The 21,689-nt window shown below is 30.5% G+C and overlaps 1 pseudogene; it reads left to right on the top strand.

The window, feature by feature from the left end:
• Window positions 1–21,689, top strand: part of LOC142320501 (serine-enriched protein-like) — an 83,734-nt pseudogene that overhangs the window by 43,271 nt on the left and 18,774 nt on the right.

Raw genomic sequence — 21,689 nt, 5'->3', positions numbered from 1 at the left:
GCATTTGAGTTTGAATCCTTATAGAAACCAAACTATCCATCCAGTTTCAAAACAAATCACATCAAAATTTATTCTACATTTGATGGTTTTAGACTTTTCATTTTTCAAGATATATTTTTACTGTGAGTTTGGAAAACGAATATCTTTCGTGTCTTTTGTTGATAGCTAGACTTTGATCATATGGTATTAAAGAACTATTGCACCAATCTTACTCAAAGTTTTATGTAAGCTAGTCCATTTTTTTAACTTATCACTTATAACTTTTATCACTCCTTAAATTTTAGATCTATATCTTTAACTGACTATGAGCTGTTATTCAATTTATAAAACCATTTTTTTTTCAGAACTATATGACTTATAAACGTTAGTCAGAGCTCTGTGCTTTTGTTGTTATTTTAAATTGGCCAGTATCGTATTTTATAAATGTTATTACTAACTTAAAATTATTTTTTATAGATTTTTATATATAAATTACTTTTAATTTAACTGATAAAAGAGGAAATTAAGTAATATCTAAAAAAATGTAGAATGTAATTGTAGAATGTAGAGTGAGGTCAAGAGTTTAGGAAGTGTACTTTTAACAGTCTTATTTCAGTGCTGGTGAAATACTCAGAACAAACATTAGAGCAATGTGCTGGAGTGTTATTGTTGTGAGAAACCATAAATTTAGGCACTGTTTTTAGATAGGTTTGACAACTTTAGGCAGGCATTCCTAAGTATACCACTCCCCTGTAACTGACTTCTGAATTTTTGACACAACTCGTTCTAAAATTTCTTCACTGATTTGGATTCTCAAACAGCCAATGGCAGGGGGGTCCCCACATATTCAAGGTATCATAATGTACACCCAAGTTTCATCACATATCACAATACTGTTCACGTAGGGATTTCCTGTTTTCAAACTTTTTCAGCATTTTATGGCACTATGAAAACGTGACATGCCATCTGATCATTGGTCAAGTTATGCGCACCCAAAGGGTACAAAGGTTCCTAACATGAAGGTGATCTCGCTGAATAGCATGAACTGTGGGTCCGTTAATGCCCAAGGACACCTCGTTTGGTTGTAGACAGGTATGTCTGTCTGTCTCAAGTATATTTTGTACTTCAGCAATGTTTCTCTTCATCACAGACAAAGATGGTCAACCTTGGAGAATTCTCTATGCCAAAATTTTTTCTTTCAAACTTTTGGTACCTCTTAAATATTGCTGTATGATGAGGATAATCCTCTCCTAGCATAAGGGTCATTTCCTCTGAACACTGATTAATATTTAATCCATGTGCAAATTTGTACTGCAAAAGTACTCTATTCAGTTTTTGACCATGGTGAGATCATTACTAGTTTTCACTAATACAGCTAAAAACCAAATGACAGTGAGGCAGTAACTAGACTAGGTATAGTGAGGGTTAGGACTTGTCTAAACACACCCTAAATTGTAACTGCCTGTGATTGATTCGTTCTGTCATATTGCAAATTTCTTAGTCTCTTTGTATTCCTGAACAAATTGTTAAAAGAAACAAAAGTAAAATAATAATTCAAAACTAATATTTACTGGTATGTGGTAGTATAATAATATATGAAACTTAATAAAAGCATTTTGGCTTTGTATCCATAGGCAGGGTCGAAAGAGAGAGAGAATTTACCTACTCCTATAATTTATTACTCATTTAGAAGTTCAGTTAAAAGAATTATTTCTTTGTGTGTAAAAATTAAAAAAAAGAAAAAATTCAGCTTAGTGATGATTGATCTCTGTGGTTGCGTCTTGGCTGCTTATACTGAAGCCCTGGGTTCAAATCCTGTCAGGTATGGCATTTTTCACATGTTATAAAATTTCCATTTCATATTCCCTTGCACAGGCTTCAAGCTTTTATTGTGAATTAATCATCCAGAAAAAAAGAAACTTATAAAATTCATCAATTTTAAATAATGATGCAGACAAAAAATCTTGTTTGCTGTTTCTACATTGTATCTAATTTAAAAGATAAAATGGTTGTACAAAGTGAATAATAATAGCTGATAATTGATTAAAGGTACAGATTTGAAATTTAAGGGATATGTTAAAAGAATGAGTTATTTTGTGTAAAAATTTAAGCAAACATGTGCAAGTTAACAAATTATTTTCTTCGTATGACAAAACATAAATAGGATTATAAGTATTTTTTTACATTTAGTTTAGACCTAAATAATTTTATTCTTCATTAGTGACTTCAAAAGTATGTTAAATGATTATACATTATTGTCAGAGATAGTACGCTGTTACTGGTTTTTCATAAATAAAAATAACGAGAATGTTTATGTTAGTTTTTATTAATGGTAAATTTGCAAATTGTTCATTGGTATGAGGTTCAATCAAACATAAACTGTACTTTTGTTTTCACGGTCTGCATACCAATATTTTAAATAATTAAAGGCTTAGTGATGGATTACAGTGACAGAGGTATTGATGTGGTAAGGGGCTCAAATCGCCGATATTTTAGTATTCACTTATCTCTGGTCAGTAGTGTTATGTTAGATCAAGAGGTTCCATTGTCAGATGCACAATGTATTATTGTGAAATTTCTTATAGATGAGGGTGTCAAAACTGTATGAAATTTTGACTCGACTGCATGCACAGTTTGGGGATGTGACATTGTCACGTAGGCAAAACTATGACTAAATTAAGAAACTGGGTAAAATAAGGTTTGAAGCTGTAGAAAATGAGTCACAGTTGGTGTTCAAGGAATTGTGACTGTTCAATCCATGATCAGATTGAAGATGATTGACATTTTATAGTATAAAATTGTTTCGGCGGATCTGTCAGGAATGGTCATTCCATTATCGCAAAGCTCCTTGGGTTCTACAAAGTATGTTCCAAGACTCTTAACCCAAAATCAGAAACAGGCCCTAAGAAAATTTGTCAAAGGCTCTTGAATCGATTTTGACAAGAGAGAGCCAATGTTTCACATCAAATAATTGTTTGTGATGGATCCATCATTACATTCTGAAGTATGTAGTGGAATAGGATGGAGAACCTGTCTGTAAAGGTGAAGTGTGTCAATCAGCTGAAAAAGTTTGTGTCTCCATCTTTTGGGAATGGAAAAGAATATTGCTCTTCAATTTTCTTCTCAAATGTCACATTCAAAGTACAATGTCTGACATACTGCCAGCTTTTGGACAAAATAAAAACTGTCTACATGAACTAAAAGTGCCATTTTGATTCTCCTTTACGATGATGCCAAGCCTCACACAGCCGATCTCAACACTCGGGATAAAGTGGATGAAATTTACTGGAAAACCTTAAATATCCTTATACTGTCCAGATTTATCCCCCTGTGTTTTTTTTTTCAGGCCATTGAAGGAGGTACTAGGAGGATATTGATTTTAGATTGATAATGAAGTAGGAGAGTTCATTTGCATTTGGTTTGTGATGTTTCCTCAAATTGTTTTTCCCACAAACTCACCAGACATTGGTAAAATGTGTAGAACTACACAGATTACATAGAAAAGCAATAAATATGTTTTGTATTTTTATTCTATATTAATAAATGTTAAAAATAAAAGTATGGTTTACATTTGACTGACTTTTGTAGTTAGTGTATCAAAATAAGTAAGATAATATTTCATGACTAGTAATTTGTTGGATGTTTTACGTGTAGGTCAGGAAGTGTTTATAAATAAAAAAAGCTGACAAAGTATTGCATGACTATCCCAGCTATCTTGATCAAGTATAACTTATTAAAAAGTATAACTTTTATTAAAGTAATGAAAAAAATTGCTTCTCATTTTGGATCTGGGATATAATATAGGTGCTGAAGCTACTTTAATTTTAATAATCTTTAAGTGATGAAGAAAAATATTTAAAACATTTTGTTAATATTAAAAATTAAAAGAGTTTGAGCGAAAAAACCCAAAAAAACAGCATGTATATTTTTTAGAGGTTAGGAATAAATTTTAAGAAAATGTTTTCAAAAATATTCATATAATAGGTTAAGTTTAAAAAAATTGTTTAAGTAAAGTTTTCTTCAACTCTAACAACATCCCATTCATTAAATGCTAAAATAAGAACTTTTTCTATAGTTTAAGTCCAGGATCTATGGTTTAAAAAAATGTACACTTTTCATGATAGCTCTATTTATGAAGTTTAAAGTTTCAAAATATGTTTGAAATAAATATTTAAATCAAAGGGAGATAGAGAAAAAGAAAAAAACATATTTTTCAATTTTAAGAGGTGGGGGTTGATCCTTAAAAAAAATTTTGGATTATTTATATATGAATATGAATTGTAGGTAACAACAAATTTGGCTTACTAAAGTTTTCAAAAATGCGTCTAAAGAAAATCGAAATCTGTTTTTTTTTTCAATGTCCACCCACCACCTTAAAGAATTTTGAAAAAAAAAATTAATATGGTTGAATGTCCCATATATAGAAATATTTGAACCAAACTTGATGAAAATCAGTTTGTTCAATCCTGAGATACAAGACCAAAAGCAATGTGATACACATAATACTTACATACATTTTTTGGTCTAGATGAAATAATTGGACCCTAAAACATAAAAATTTGTTAAAACCTGATACCCGTTCTTTGCATGATCATCATACTTTCTGCTTTAATGTTGCTATTCTAGCTATATTTACTGGGAGAATAACTCATTATTACATATACGGGTGTAATACAAAGTTCTCCTGGGACTTTTAATAATCTATTCTTCTCATGAAAATAATGGAAAACGTTCACCTAAACTTACGTTCTAAAACGCTTAGTTTGCGAGTTATGGCTAATGAAAGATTTCACTCAGATTTTAGCTACCCAGGTGAAATTAGATAATACTGAAATTTTTGGACATTAATTGACTTATTGATTACTTATGGTTTTTGACCTGAAAAATCGAATAAAATAAGTCCCAGAACCATATCTGCAATAGTTTTTGAGAAATAGGGGTGAAAACCAATAAATAGGTGGATCAGTCACGAAGGTCCACATACCTGGCCACCAAGATTGCCTAATCTAACACCTTTAGATTTTTCCATCTGGACATGGATGAAAAATATTATATACAAAACAAAAATACATTCTCATGATTAATTGTCCGCATTATGGATGCGCTGAGAAACTTAAGGACATCCCTGATAAATTAAAAAAAAAACACTTCTGCAGTACAGAATCGTGCCAAGAAATGTAAAAATGGCAGCGTCATTTTTGAACAATTAATATAAACTGGTATGTATAATACGCTTTGGTCTAGTGTACTGTTTCTAAATAAATTTTGAATATTTTCAATTTTTCTTTGTTTTATTCAACTTATTTTACCCCATTTTATTCTGAATTAAATTCTCTACAAGTTTTGTTTTGTTTGTTTTATGTGTTATTACCCATTGGGCAAACTTATTATATGTCAAATATAAAAAACCCTCCAATTTATTTCCCCCAATTTATTGGTTTCACCCTATATTTCTCAATAACTGTTGCAGGTACGGTTCTGGGACCTATTTTATTTGATTTTTCAGTTCAAAATCCATAAGAAATCAGTAATTCTGCTCCTTAATTATCTTCCTAAAATTTCAGTACGACCTCATTTCACCGGAGTAACTGAAATCTGAGTGAAATCTTTCATCAGCCATAGTTTGCAGAGGAAACATTTTAGGATGTATGTTTATGTGAACTTTTTTTGTTATTTTCATGAGTAGAATAGGCTATGAAAGTCCCGGGAGAACTTCGTGATACATTCTGTATGTTTAACTATCATGTTTGAAAAAAACCATTATAAATTCATGCTACTATATTATTAAGTAACATAATTCCTTAACTTCCACAATACTAAAGTCTTGCTTTTCATGTTATTACTGTTTTTGTTTAATACTTAAAACATGTCCCTTGTGAATAACAAGACATTATTTGTTCTTGAATAGCAAGTCAACTAATTTAGTTCTACTCCTTTGGGAACATTCGTTTGTCTTATTTCAAAATTGTGTTGTAGATTATCATCCTTTTCTAACTGTTATTTTTTCCCTTATCTAATGTATTTATCTTCCCTTGGGGGCTCTGTGGATTCTGACGACATGCACAAGGGAGCTGTGCTAAGATTTTAATGACTAGAGAGAATCATTTCATCTAATAATTTATTTCATTGACTACAAATTATATACATAAAAAACATCAACTAACATAAATACATACATTTTATGTACAAAAATAATTATTCTATTATTTTAATTCTTTATCATATTTAAAAAAATGAATGAAATAATTGAATGACAAATAAATAAAAAACAAAGAATTTAAAAAACTAATTTTCTTCAAATTGCTTATTTAGACAATGTAATATTTCATTTAAAAAAAAATTTTTGACTTAATTGTAAGGGGAAAACTTACAATGGAACCAACATAGGAATTATTTCTAGAAAATAAAAATCATTAAAACTGGTCCATTTAGTGAAGTGTTAAAGCTTGAACACGATTAACACATACAGTGGTGCTATTGTACATCATGTACCAACCAACATGCCTCATTAAAACCATATATATGAAACCTTATGTACTAATAACATTCCTAATATTGTACTTTTTTCAACTTCAATTTGTTCTTTATTTCAAGGTATATCACACCTTGTAGACTGTGCCTGTTAAGCGGCATTACATCAGAAGTTTAAACTGGGAGCTAACATCCGAAATATCTTAGGCAACAATGTACCTAACATCTTACGATTTCTTAAGGCTATGCATCTGGATTCAAATATTTTGTTTTTGGCTTTTGACTTACGTTTATAGTTGTTTTAAACAACAAAATTGTTGTTTTGAAACAACAATTTTGTTGTTTCATATTAGATTTTTAATATTATTTTTATTTCGCACTTAAGATACCGCATAGGTGTTTTAATTTTTAATCATTTACTATAGTAATTTTGTGTCTGGGTGCTGATAACATGTTGTGCCCCCAAGAGAAAATGAAATCCTTGAAATTTTTTGATTGAAAAGATGACTAAATGTGAGGAGAGTAATGTCTGACTAAAATGTAAGGAAAATTTTAGAAAACAAAAGAGGTGATGAAGATTGTGATAATAATAATGAATAGAATTTTGGCTACAGAAGTGATAATAATTATGATTTGGACAGTGACAGTAAGATTGAAAACATTGAAACACTTACTTCAGAACAAAGTTCTAACAACAAAGCTATTAAAAATATCGCTAACAAACAAAATTGGAGCACAGACTACTGCTGCTTTTGATGACCAATCTGCTCAAAATTTCCAGATAATGTTTAATGGCCAGTTAAATCATTAAATTTGAGAGCTATCCCATTTGCCAGGAATACTTTATATAATCTTATAAATGTACCAAATGAAGAAAAAAGTTAAATAAAAAAAACAAAATTATAGTACATAAACAGATTTGTTATTTATTATTAGCTGGTCAGAGCTTGTTTCACTTGCTATGTCTTGCCATGGGGCTTCGCCACCTGGACCCCTACTGTGTTCATTGCTTGTGAGAATAATACTGATAAAAATTTTCTTTAATAAGACCAGTGGTCCAGGACCAATGGTTTTTTATTTATGATTTTTTTTTCTATAAACCCTTACTACCACAAAAGTAGGTGTGCACACCATAACAAAAATGGCCGTTACAGGTAAACTACTTAAATAAAAATAATAATTTCAAGGTCCTGAAATATATAGGAAACAAGTGGGTAAGTTTCAATTTTTTTTTTAATTTGTCAAGCAATCAGCTTATGTTTTTTTGGGTCACTTCAAATAATTTTACCTAGTTACGGAAACATATTTCCTATTGCTTCGAGAATGACCAATTGATATTATATTTGTTTTAATTTAAGTCATATTAACTGATTTTAAAAATAATTTAAAAAACACAATGGTTGTGCTTATCATATAAAAATAGTAGCGTTTAAATTCTGCTTAGGGTTGCATTTTAGTTATTTATATTTTAATTAAAAATATGTTATTTTACAGAGTGTTTCATAAGATGTTGTACCAAGCACCAAGTCCACAACGTAAAAAAGAGCCTCCACCCAAAGAGAATAAATTAAGATTATTTCTTAAAAGAAGCAGTGAACCTCTTTTGAACCTACAAAATGCTGCTCAGCAGGTCTGTTTATTTATTTACATGTCTAATGTACTTGTAGTTATTAATTTTAATATTAATTGTAGTGGTGAAATTTACTGTTTATAAAAAATTAATTTATGATTTTTTTTTTGTAGATTTTTAATGCTTTGATTGTTTTTTGTTTAATTGTTGGTCCATTATAGGAGTTATATTTATAAACGGTGCTTTATGCATTTTAATTGTTATAATTAATAGTATACATTTTGCAGGAAAAATAAAATTTAAGGGAATAAAATAACAAACACTATTATTTTTTTATATAATGCAATAATCTGATTAAGTCAACTAGTTTGCACTAATTTGAGCCTAAGAACCAGCTACAGCTTAAAAAGATGGCTGAAACCATGTAGTTTCTTTTTTATAATACTTTGCTTATGCACAGTTGCTTGTTTAAAAAATGTTCAGTGTCTTAAGATTAAACATATTTGTTATTATTTTCTGTTTTAAATAATGAGTTATAGTAAATAGTGTGTGAAATTAACTACTAAAGAGAAATATTCAAAATCTATTCACAATCCCTAGCAGATTGGTATCATCTTTGCCTAACAACCAGGTTATGACGGTTTTGATTCCCAGTAAGTTCGCATTTTTTTCACATGACACAAAAAATCCATTTATCATTAAAAAAAAATATGTAGGGTAAATATTACTGAGTGTAAGCCTCAGTGGAACAATAAATAAATAGTAAAAATAAAAATCAAGATTAGTTTTACATCTAATTGTTAAACAGTAATCATCAACGGGTATATCAAGAATAAAAATAAATGAATGTAAGGTGATTCATGAAAAATGTAACAAAATTTTGGAACTTCTACTGGTGAAAATAAAGAAAAAAAGTTCATATAAACAGGTTTGAAAATTCTTGGTTAATGAGTGTCGGCTGGTGAGATTTCGCCCTGATTTTTGCACCTTCAGTAAAATTAAGGCAGATTATAATTCTTGGGATTCAAATTAAGGGGTAAATTTAGTCGTTTTGTGTGAAATCTGACATGAAAAGTTGAGAAAAAGAATAAGTCCCAGAACTGTATTTTTAGTAGTTTTTGATAAATTTGGGGCAAAAGACAAAAGGTTGAGGTGAAAAGCACTATTTTTTGTTTGGTTGGTATAAAATAACTTTGTTAAATAGGTAAAGGTTTAAAAGTTTTAAACAAAACTTGTAGAGAAGTGCACAGAAATCAGGCAAAACTTTTGCCAGGTGTCACTTGCTAACAAAGTGTTTCTGCACCTATGTTTTTATGAACTTTCTTCTGTATTTTCATCAGAAGAAGATATCCGGCTGAAAAGTTTGTTACATTCTTGATAATCATTTTTTATAAAAACTACGAGGTTTGTTAAAAAAATAACTGAACTTTTTTAATTACACTCAAGTGGAGATATTTAGTGACATATGGTTGGCAGCATTGCGTTCCTCTGTAACCACATGTTCTTGGATTGTTGATATCTCATTTAGTTTTTGTGTTGTTTGAGTACAACATGTTTGGTTAGTAGCAATTTTTGTAATGTGTGATTTTTTGATGACTGGACTTTTGTTTCAATGTCGTAACCATAAACCCAGCTTTTGTATCCTTTTACGATCCTTTGCATGAATGTTTCATCATCAGCTTGTTCAAGGAGTTGCTGGCAATTGTCCACTCGATGTTCTTTCTGCTGTTCGGTCATCAAATGAGGAACAAACTTTGCTGCAGCTTGATACATGTTCAATTTTTAATGTCACACCATGATCCAATCGAGATTCTAACCCTTTCTGCAAGTTCTCTAACAGTCAATTGGTGATTTGCACGCACCAGATTGTTAATTTTCTGAGCGTGTGCCATTAGTTGAAGTCGAAGGCCTTTTTGGTCGAGGGTCATCTTCAATTGACTGACAACCACTTTTAAATCATGAAAACCATTTGCAACATTGCGTATGACCCGGAGTATCATCTTTGTAAGCTTGTTTCAAAACTTTAAAAGTTTCTGTGAAAGTTTTACCTAGTTTTGCGCAAAATTTTATGTTGTATTGTTGCTCCTGAAAAACACACATTACAAAAATCACTGCTAACACTTAAACACATTGCACTCATAACAATAATATGAAAACTAAACAAAAATTCAAGAACATGTGGTTACAGAGGAGGTTATGTAAAACACAATGCTGCTAACCGTACGCCACTTATTTATTTGTTATTTTTTGAACAGAGCTTGTATATACTTAGATTAATAAAAAAAAGTACAAAAAATAAATAAAATAGAACATCAATGCTTACAAAATGTCAGAAATTGTTTTCTCCTGTTATTTTTGAAAAAATAACTGTAACTTAGGTTCTAGATAAGAGAGTAAACTGTATTTCTTACGTTGTTGAATTCAAAACTAAAAATTACATAATTTTTCCAGTGCGTAAAAGTCATTTATTTGGTATTAGTATTCTTGCAAAATATTTGTGTGGGTGTGCTACTGTTTTAAAAAAAATATATTGAAGAGAAATCAAAATGTCGTCTTATTTTTTGAAACTGGTTCTCAGGCTTGAAATTATGAAAATTTGATGCTTTATTTATTTGTGTTATTGTTACAAACATGAATCGCATATTATACAAGAATTTTGATAAAGTTGTTGTTAAATATTTGTTCTGTTTTCCCTAATAGTTGATCTTATAATAAAAAGTGTCTGTTTATTTTTGTTTATTGTTTTTATTTGAAGTTAGTTTTTAATAATGATAAATTTGATTTAATTTCAACTGTAAGGAATAAGATTTCATTTCTGTTGTGTGTGTTTTATGTATAAATATATGTACACTTGCTAAATTTTTATTGTATTAAGTGGTCTAAAAATATTAATGGATTAAAATGAAATAGTAAAATTATTTGAAAAAATGATTTATATCCTTTGTGTCATGTTTAACCTAAATTAATATTTTTTTTATAACATCATTTTCTTGTGTGTACCAGTGTGTATATATAAGTTAGTTCCAAAACATTCTCAGAAACATCTATTTGAAACGTATTATATGAGGTATGATTCAAAAGTAAGGGCCGATGAGTTATAAATAACGATTTGCAACACTGATTGGTTTGCATATGTAGAGTAGCTTTAAGTAGTTCTATTAGGCATGTAATGTAACCGTCACATTGCCATCAGTTCATTGTTGTTTATCTTTGCAAGACAGTGTGTTAAAATGAGTGTGGTAATAACAAAAACTGCCAGTTATGAAGTTCGATCAATGATTAGATTTTTAAACGCAAAAGGACATAATGCTGCTGAGATTTACAGTCAATTGTGTGAAACACAGGCCTACCGCATTAAGTGATAGAAAAATGAAACAATGGAATCATAAGTGTACAGAAGGCCATTCAAATGTTTATGACAAACAGAGATGATGATCTCGTTGAACATGTGTAACAAAAGTGAGAGAAAATTGTTATTTTACAATTAGCAATATTTCTTTAGATTTCCAGAAGTTTTAAAGACAACATTGTTTAAAATAATGACAGACACTCTAGGCTATTGCAAACTGTATGCACGATGGGTGCCTAGAATGTTGAAAATATTATAAAGATCACAGAATGACATCTGCTCATGTTTTTCTCGGCTGCTTTAGACACGAGGAGACACATTTTTTCCCATATTATCACTGGTGATGAAATTTAGATTTTTTACATCAATAATGAAATGAAATAACAATCCATGTAGTGTTGTCATTTCAATTCACCTAAACCGAAAAAATTCAATCAAGACCAATCTCAAAGGAAAATCTTGGCAACTCTATTCTGGGACCAAAAGAGTGTGCTTTTGATTTTTTGATTGTTTTCATGGAACCAGCCACATCCATCATATCAGAAGTCTGTTGTGAAACACTTTCTAAACTGTGTTGTGCATTTAAAGCTTACGGAGTGCTGGGATCAGGAGTTTTTTTTTCATAACGTGTGATGCACAACAGAAACAATTGAAAAATTTGGATGGTAGATTTTTAATTATCCATCTTATAGTCTTGATCTCACGCCCAGGGACTATCATCTTTTTGTTCACTACTCCTCCCTTTTACACCTCAAAGACTGACTTGCGTCCTAAATTTCGAGGAACGTAAAAAGTTGAAAATCTTGGTGCATAAGTGGCTATAATCCAGGCGTTGGAATTTTATGCAGTGGGTTAGAAGAAGCTTGTTTCATTATATCAAATGTGTTAGGAACAAAATAGTTATTACGTAGAAAAGTATTTGAAAATAATAAATTTTTCAACCATTTTCATTTTATTACCGATCAGCCCTTACTTTTGAACTGTGCCTTGTAATTTCATAAAATTATTGACACTCATTATAATGCAATACAGAATCACATTTTTGTTCCTCTCCAATAGAAAATGCTTGTGATATTTTTACAGTTGGAAATTATCTTCATTAAACTGAATAAAAATGTTAAATTTTACTTTTAGTTTTAAAATTTGCTGACAGACATTAATGTTGCTTGGAAAAGCAAATAGTGAAACTGCAATAAAAAAAAAATAATTAAGTTTATGACTGGTAAGGAGGATTGAGTTATTATTATTGCTGATAATGGTAGCATATATGAGGTATGGCTATTAAATAACAAGACTGGTACTGCTACAGAAGAACTGTGCATGCGTCAAATTCATACAATCGATAGTTGTGTAGTCTTCTCTTTCGATTGCTGTCATTCCAGTTTCTGTAGACATATTAGTCTGACTGTGGCTGTTGTTTGGATAACATCTGTTTTTTTGTTTTGCCAAAAAAATTGTAAGTGTTTTATTAGAGCAAAGAATTATCGTGAAATTTAATATCAAACTTGGAAAAACTGGTACCAAAACTTATCTTTTATTAAAAAAGTATATGGAAATGAATGCTTATCACATGAACGGATTTTGAGTGGTTTAAGCGTTTCCAAGATGGCCGAAAAGACGTTGAAGATGATGTACGCCTAGGTTGCCCTTTCACGTCAAAAACTAATAATAATATTGAAAAAATTGGTAATCTGATCCGATCTGATCGTTGGTTAACTATTCTTGTCTTTATTCAAGATCCTTGCTTAACTCCATGAAAAAATAAGAAAAACAACCTGAGTTGTGGAAGAACAAACATGTCATGGGTTCTTCATCAGGTCAACACATCGGCTCACACTGCATTGTCTGTCAAGACGTTTCTAGCAAAGTATAACATCCCAGTGTTAAACCATCCGCCTTATTCACTTGACCTGGCACCATGTGACTTTTATTTGTTCCCCAAGGTCAAATCTGCATTAAAAGGAGCAAGATTTCAGACCGTTGAAGCTGTGAAAGAAAAAGCGGCACACATCATGAAAGAGCTTACAGAAGAAGACTTCCAGCACTGTTTTGAACAATGGAAAATTCACATGGAGCATTGTAGGAATTGAGTAGTGGTGTATATAGAAGGCGATAGTAACTAAATATGTATAAATTTAAAATAAAATATTTTACAGCATTAATCTCGTTATTTAATAGCCACACCTCGTTTCCATTTATTATGACAAATGACAAAAGGGTAGCATCAGAAGTTGAAGTTTCAATTGAACTTAATCATTGTATGGTACCATAATGATGGAAATATGGTTTGTGTATAAAATTATTCCAGTTGTTGTTTGTATATAAAAAGGAAACGCAAATGACAATAACAGGAGATGCCATCATTATGACTGATAGAAATAGAAACTCTCTGAAAAGTGAAGTAAAGAGAAATTGGATTATTTTGTTTTTATTTTATACATTTGCAGAAAAAATCTCAATCATTTGAGTGGAAACCAAAGTCATCGTATCAGACTCAGAGGTGTTCTTTGAATAAGAACATGGAAAAACTGGAAGATTTTTTTTAATTTACCAAATATTACCCATCATGAGATTTTTCCAGATAGTCAACAGTAACAAAGGGAAAAAAAGAATATCAGTACCCTTGTCATCTAAGTAGTACAATTACAAAGAAATATTTTGTAAAACTGAAAATAAAGTCGAATAATTTTTTCATAGTAACAACACATCAACACACTGATCTTTTGATGAACAAAAAGTATTTTGTATAGCAAAATTATGATATCCCTTGTACTCTTCCAAATTTGCTTCAGTTATTTTTTTTTTTTACATTTTTCTTGCTGAGATTTATTGTGAATGGAAAATGATATAACAACAACAATTTCATTATTTTGAAATCATTATTTTAAAGTTGAAATTAGGAATTTTTATTAAAGTTGGCAAAAGTGTTTGACAACCAAAGAAAACAACTTTATGAAAATAATGCGAAACAATTTTTTTGTAAATAATTTTCTTAGTTTTGTATATCCATCCAACGATAATTAAGTAATAGAATTAAAAAATTCTGTAATTTTAATTTAAAAAAAGAAAAACTTGATTGAAATATAGATAAAATTGTTATTGTTTATTTCAATTAGATATATCATTATTATTAATCCAGTTCCTTTATATTTCTAGTTTTGTTTTCTATGTTTCTCATTTTCAGATCAAATATGTCATCACTAAATTACAATGGATTCCTTATTCCATTGCTAATTTTCCTTCATTTCCTTTCATATATCATGTGAATTAATTATAAAGAGATGACAACACTTCCCTGTATAATGAAATTTACTTAAACTATTTTATGAATTCAATGTTCAATTTTATACCCATCTTATATTTTCCTATACAAAAATTTGTCTTGGAACGTTTTACTTGCACCCTAATTCTGCAGTGCTATTTGAAATGATATTTGTTTAGATATCATATAAAAAATAAGTTTTCTGTGTAAATAAATTTGATTAATCATACCTCATAGAACAATATATCTATTGTGCTGTAAAAATAAAAAACTTTTTTTTGCGTTTTGTAATGGATGAATTTTATGTGAATACTTTACTAAGGGTGCCTAATTAGTGTACATTTTATATTCATTTAATTATAAATTTTGAAATAGTTATTTAATATGATATTAAACGAGTGAGTATTTATATAAGCGTTGTCAATGGAATCTATGTTTTTATTTTGTATGTTATCATAACTGTTAGTTTTAACTAATAATGTTATTACACATTATACAAAATCAATATATTTATATATATATGTATTTAAGTTATTTATTTTTTTGTGTTTTATAAAAAAAAATTAACATTTATTTTTTTATTTATTTATTTTTTAATCTGTCGTTATGTAAGTATACAAAGAATTTTTTAATGTATATATTTTTTTAAAATTATTTATAAATATCATTTTAAATATTTTTTATTACAATACTTTACAACTGCATGTGTTTATTTTAATTGTGTTTTTTGTTGTTTATAAATAAAAAAATAATTATTATGTACTGATTTTTATTATTTTCACTATTGAAAAATCTCTTTTTAATTAATTAAAAAAAAGTCTATTGGCATGTTGTCTATTGGGGGTTTCACTCACAGCAAACTAATACTTAAGAAGAAAATTATGAATAAATGCTTAGCTTTAATAATTTCACCAGCCTTTATATACCATTATAAATAAACTGTTAGTCTTTTTATAAATATATGTAGGACTTATATATACTGCTCATTTTATTTTTTAATAAAAATGTATAAGCCTCCTAAAAAAATATTGAATTATGTAAAAAAAAAAACTGACAACACAGTTGTAGGAATTTCCTGTCACGCAGCTAAAGTCACGTTCTAGGTAAATCCTACAACTGTAGATTGTTTCTGATTTATGACTTATATACACATACACACACAATTTAAAATATTTATAATTTTATTTAAATATAATATTTTTTTGTTTATTTAATTCAGTGATTCTAACTAAAGTGCATGTGCATATTGCATTTAATTCGCATGAGTGTGGCAATACTAACAGCAACGGTCGGCACTAACTAAACTAATGTAATTTCACAACTTATATAGAACAAATTTTGGTTGTACGGTCAGTAGACTGGTGTATCTTTGAGGCTTAACACACCAGGTACTAAGTCAACCAGGTGATCGAATTTGAGACCCAGCCAGACTGAGTTACTGTTTTTTTACACTTTATATATTATTCATTTATTTAATTCTACCGCGCTCAACTGTGATGTCAGAACATAGCAGACGACTAACTTACAACTGTATTTTTTGGGGTGCAGGTGCAATTTTGCAAATATTGTTATTTTTTAATTGTTAACAAATGTGCGTAAGAAAAATATTACTTATAATTAAGGCAAAATCTTGAGATACTGAGGGTGATCTTGCTCTACAGCTTCACTCCCTTGACCTTTTAAGTTGAAAATTTAATGGCATCAGTGTTCCATATATAGAAGTAATTTTACCAAGTTTGGTCAAAATCATTCCAGTAGTTCTAGAGATATAAGGTGATTTAGAGGCCAAAAGCCAAACACACACACACACACATGTACGTATGAACATTAACATCTGGAAAATTTCTACCTAATTTTTTGAGTCCCTTAGATGTCAAAAAGATCCAGATCCAGTGAAAACTGCATATGCCCAAATTGGACCGATTACAATACTTTTTCTTCTAGAATTATAGCTCTGCTATAGTGCAATCTAATCGTTTGTGCATTTTGTTAGGTAGCTCTGAGAAGAACTGTTTGGTCCAAAAGCTGGTCTCCGGTGTTGTTGGCTTGACTGTAGTCGGGGATTTGCTGCTCGTCCATTGAAATCAGACCAAGCTTCCCCTCAGCAATTGGGTCCCCAGTACAGCTTGGCACTGGTGGCCCCCAGATCCCCGCAGGGTAGGATTGGCATCGGTTGTATTCCGCCGATGCAGCTGAGGTGGTTCTCCCCAAGCGATCCCACACTGGGTCTGCTGGCCAGGGCAATTGAAGCCCAGCAAACTGGGGTGGAAGATAGCATCCTCCCTTGTTGGGCTAGCCAGGTCTGCTGCTCTGGCGGAGATGTTGGCATCTGCTGGGAGGTCCCACGTTGAGTTGGCTAGGGAACCTCTTTCTTCCTCCATCTTCTTTCTCCAGGAGGTGGTCGACGACGAATTAAAAATTCGCTCTTTTATTGGAGCCTATGAGTGGTGGGGCCGCAGTGCCGTTTTGGTGGGAAAGCTGCGCGGTCTGCTACTTGGTGCGAGTGATGCTTGTGCAGACATGAACATATAAAAAATTAAAGATTGCCCAAAAGCAAAATCATAGATATGGTAGTGCGATTTTTATATTAGTGTATTTTTAGATTTATTAACAAAATGAACTTATATATACTTCTATAAAATACTTTCATTGTTTTTAAATAAAGAAAAAAATTTTAATAAGAAAAAAAATGTACATCATAATTATTTTATTTTTTTATTTTTGTTTGTTTAGTTTTTGTGTGCATAATTTTTAAATGTGTTTATGTTTTATGTTGCATGTAACTCTAAATGAATTATTCATAATTTTTATAAATTCAAAAAAAAAAATACTTAAAATATGTTTAGATTTTACATTGATGTTTTTTTATGTGTTTTCTGATATTGGAGAATTCATACAGATCTGATTTTCTCTGTTAACAATATTACAAAAACATGCAAAGGTTTTTGTATGTCTAATTAAAAGTTTTATTTTATTTTTTTTTATGTAAAAAGGAAAACATTTTTATAAAAAAATTGAATAAATGCACATTTTAACATTTAAATGCTCTTTATTTATTGTTTATATGTGTGACTAAACAAAACGTTTAATGTGAATTTTGTGGGCAACTTTAAAAAATATGTAAATGGCACTATTTTTAATAAAAGTATTAAGAAGGGTGCAAAAGTATAATAGGTTTCATGAAGTATCATAGATTTGAAATATTTAATTAAGATATTTCGAATTGCATCGACTTATTGCTAAGGTAGAAATTAGAATTGAAAGTAAATAGCCAATCTCCGTGGTGGAATGGTAGTGCCTCGGCCTTTCATCTGGGGGTCCCAGGGCACCTCCCCCCATTTTATATGCTACAAAATTTCCATTTCATATTTCTCATGCACAAGCTTCGAAGCTTATATGGTGAATTAAAAAAGAAAAGAGGGTAATGAAATATGATGAAAAGAAAGATAATAAAAAATTAAATGTTAAGATAGGGAAGTGAAAGGCTCTATCAAACCAGACAGTAGGTTTAAACCCCATAAATGGGGAAGTTTCAGATTCATTTGAATTCGGCTAGATGTTAATGAGAGCCTTTGTGTACCTGCATTCTACTGACTAAAACTCCTACCTCACCGTACCTCCCTGTCCGGGGCTGGACCCTCTATTCTTCTCAACTCAGCTCTGGGAGGTGCCATTGGGCTCAAGGGATTTAGAGTCTCTGTACCTCATCACCGTTGCTGATCCACACAAGCGCAGAGCAGACCAATGACAGCCTCATTGGGAGCTGTCCTCCTCCCCTTCGCCCTCCCCTCTGCCCAGCCCTCCCCTTCTTCACCTCAAAAGAGGATTTTTCAATATCTGACATCAGCACCTCTGCCACTTGCTCGAACTAGTCTTCTTTTCTTCTTCAATTGTTGACCTTCTCAGTCCACTCCCCATGCTCTGCTCTCCTCTTCTTTCTGTTTGAGTATCGCAGTCACCAGTCTGTTCATTGCTTCCCACTGATTAGGATCTTCCAGGATTTATCTTACAGTATTTTCATCCCAAACCTATGGAGATAAGAGGAGAATTCCCCATGCCCTGTAAGGAACTGGGTTAGGTAATAATTTACCTTTCCAATTTTCTTCCAACCCAAACATCTATCCTAGGAATTAACTTTTGGATCCACAACCCTGTCCCGGTAGCATCTCACAGCTCTTGCCACCTTTTTGTAGTTCCTCTACGTGCCTCTGCTTTTTTCATACCTTCTTATTTTCTCACCAGTTGGTCTGCTCTTAATTGTATTGGGGGAACGCCTGCTATGACTTCAGACAGAGGATAAAAGTTATGGTTCCGTTGCTATTTTTATAAATTACTGAACTATTTAAAAAAATTGTCTCGCCAATTGATTTAAAAGAGAATTAAAAGATTTTCTTTTTTTTCCATCTTATATAACTGCATATGATCACTTTAGTCAGTCTATTATCAAAGTCTCTTTGAAGGTACTTTTTGGGCTTTGCACAGTCCTCCCAATACTTTTACATATGTTCCAATCTCTGTGCCATTTCTGGTGTTGAAAATGTTCATGTTATGAGTTTCTTTCTTGTGAGTATGAAGCGAGTGTTTTTATCCTTGATTTTTTTATTTAAATTTATCTTGTGTATGGTATCTTCTAATGTAAGGCCAGTTTCTTTCAGATCCTCTTTTATTTCTACCTGTCTTTCTGGTACTTTCTGTTGATGCAGGTTCTTGCAGTTTTTCTTTCGATTTTCTGGAGTCTGTCGTCTTTGATTGTTCGTTCAGATGGAAGAGTGTTTCTGCTGCATTTGTGGTTTCCGGTTTTATAACTGTGTTGTAGTGTCTTATTTTTGCATTTATGGATAGATATTTTTTACTGCAGGTGTACCAGGTTAATTTTTGTGCCTAAGTTAGTTTGTTTGTTCTTGTTTGGATTGAGGTTTTTTTTGTTTAGGTTGTTTGTTATTATTTCTCCGAGGTATTTAAATTGGGTTACTATTTTGACTTTGTTTCCGTTTATGTTTATTTCTTTAATTGTGTTGGTTTTTGGCACATAATTTCTATCTTTTCGAATGACATTTTGTGGACAATTTTATTTACAATGTTTTGAAATTTGAGTATCTGTGTCGTAGTGGTTTGCTAACAATACCAAGTTGTTGACAAAATCAAGGCACTTTGTTTTGATTTTTTGACCTATTTTTATTTTTTGAGCCATCCCCTCATTACCATTTTCAGAGCGCAGTTGATGGTAATTTTGAATAATTTCATTTAACTCCTCTTAATGATTCTCATCAGTCATGGAATCCAGTTGACCACTGTGAGTCTTATCCTCAATATTTGTTTTACCAGCTTCTTATACACAAAATTTTATTGCCCGCCTATTCATGTAGGTATGATTGAAATATTGTGAAGTACTTCGATCAACAATTTATCACCATAAACAGCTGTTAGACAACGGTTAAAAATTCAACCACTACATATTGTTTAAGATGTATTGACATAGCAGGCATACTCGACTCCTCAACATTGGTGACTAACAGAAAATGAATTTTAGATATTAGTAGTAAGGGAATGAAATTACAACATGGCTGAACCTGTTCCTTCGTCTGACTTTCTATTCTCCTGTTAAATTTTGATGTGGATTACATTTCAGCCATCCCTTGTATAATTAGATCCTGATTTGAATAAAATATTTATTTACTTATTAATTTCAATTGAAAACTATATAAATTATTGACAGAAGGAAAAGGAAGTGATTATGTAAGTTTTTTCTATTTTTGATTCCTGTAATCACTAAGTTTAAACTATAACTTTTGAAATCGCTGTCCCATTATACAGATGCAAAGAGAAATTACTATATATACATGTGTGTGTATGTGGATTTTATATTCAATTTTTATTAATATTTTTGTTTATTTTTATGTTGATTAATGTTGTATGCATTAAATACAATTAACTATTGTGTATGTTTGTGTATTGTTGTTCTCTGTTTATTGACAGAAGGGAGGCTTTACTCAACAGCTTGCCCCTATACAAGAGGTAACAGAATACATTCCTTTAAAAAAAAAAAATATTTAAATCTCATTCTTTTTAAAAATTAAAGAGAAATAATAGTCTCACTTTTTTGTTATTATCATAACCATATTTTTAGCACTTTATATTCCAGATTTTTAGTTTGTAGAAGTAAATTCTATGTAATGTTTGTTTTTATACATCACATTAAAAAATTATAATTTTTTATCTATATACTGACTTTCCTTTCTTTATTTAGAGCAAGGTTTTTTTTTTATATTTATGAACTATCAAAATCGTGGTAACATATAACTGTTATTTGTTGTAACATTTTTTCTTTACAAATGTTATGAATGTAACATCTCTGAAAAATAAATCAAACGATTAATCATATTGGAAATTAATAAATATATATATTTTTTGTGTGACATCAACTGTCATGATAAAACCTCTTAATAAGTGTCAGCAGTATATAGTGAAACTGCATCCAGTGTGGTTTAACTTAGTTACTTTCAAAAAACTGATTTATTTAAAGTATTACTTAATTGTATTAATACTTAAAGTATTAATTAATTTAAAGTATTACTTAATTAAAGCATATCATCTTATTTCACTATTTGTAATTTGTAGGATGCTACTCCTTGATATATTTTCCTTGTGTTGCTAAACTATCAGGTTGTAAGGAAAGTACTTTTTTACTTCTTTGGTTTTCAGATTTCAATGGAAATCTGACCTCCCCTTTTGACTGCAATTGACTGGACCAAAAGTGTCCAAAAAAGCTCAAAATCAAAAAAAATTTGGATTTAAAATTTTTCTTAACTGTAGTAATAAGCTCTCATTAAGAGCTTTTCAAAAATATATCATAAGTTGTATTTATTTTCATTGATTCCAGAGTTATAGCCAAATAAAATTTTAGTTAATGAAATATTTGGATCTTACAAGGAGAAGGCACATTGGTTCAAATCTGACTTCATCTCCTTTCTTTTTAACTCTTTTTTTTATTTTAATATTGATTTATTAACATTAAAACATAATTTTTTATTTTTATTTATATGATTTGTCCATCCCCT

Source organism: Lycorma delicatula, chromosome 2 (genome assembly GCF_047948215.1).
Source record: "Lycorma delicatula isolate Av1 chromosome 2, ASM4794821v1, whole genome shotgun sequence".
Lineage (NCBI taxonomy): Eukaryota > Metazoa > Arthropoda > Insecta > Hemiptera > Fulgoridae > Lycorma > Lycorma delicatula.
Note: the sequence above shows the minus strand (reverse complement) of the source record. Positions and strands in the feature narration are given on the sequence as shown.